A 798-nucleotide genomic window follows, 5' to 3' on the forward strand; every position below is an offset into this window, starting at 1 on the left:
GAGAAGCAGAGACACAGGCAGAGGGAGAAGCAGGCTCCCTGAGGGGAGCCTGATGTGGGACTCGATTCCGGAACCCTAGATCACATCTTGAGTTGAAGGCAGGTGCTCAACTACTGAACCACCCAGGAATCCCTACATATCTTCTTTTGAGAAGAGTCTATTCAGGTTCTTAGTCCATTTTTAATTTGGGTTTTTTGGTTTTGGCTTATGCATTGTTTTCTTGATTTCATTGAATTATCTGCATTGCTTCTCAGCCTTTTGGCTAAGATCAAGTGGAATTATCTGCATTCTCTTGTAGCTCTCTAGGTTTCAGTAATATAAACACTTTGAATTTTTTTGTCAAAGATCTCACAGACTTCCACTTCTCTTATGTCACTTACTGAAAATGCATTGTCTTCCTTTGGTGATATCATGTTTCTTGTAGTCTTGCATTGGTGTCCACGTATTTGAAGAAGTAGTCACCTCTGAAATACTTTATCAATTGGCTTCCATGGGGTGAAAGCTTGTGAGTGGATGTGAGGACACTGGCTTAGTGGGGGTGCTCTGCTGTGCAGAGTCTAGTGATGGGTTCAGGGTCATATGCACCAGCTCCAAAAGTGTGCAGGGCCCCAAGATACAAGATGCACAGTGGAGCCAATGCTGCGGGCAGAGGTAGGTGGCACTGGCTCTGGAGGGGCTCAGTGGCATGGAGTCTGGGGAGCTCTGGTGGCTGTCATCCACATCAGTGAAGACCGCAGGGATTCTCAGTGTCGAAATCTAGAGGGGGTGGTCCACAGCAGCAGTGTGGGCTTTTGGGAT

At 46.7% G+C, this 798-nt stretch overlaps 1 pseudogene; it reads left to right on the forward strand.

The window, feature by feature from the left end:
- The first annotated feature begins 242 nt into the window (after positions 1 to 242).
- On the forward strand, positions 243 to 415 carry LOC140613663 (U2 spliceosomal RNA; annotated as a pseudogene).
- The last annotated feature ends 383 nt before the right edge of the window (positions 416 to 798 follow it).

The sequence above is a fragment of the Canis lupus genome, chromosome 21, assembly GCF_048164855.1.
Source record: "Canis lupus baileyi chromosome 21, mCanLup2.hap1, whole genome shotgun sequence".
In the NCBI taxonomy this organism is placed as follows: Eukaryota; Metazoa; Chordata; class Mammalia; order Carnivora; family Canidae; genus Canis; species Canis lupus.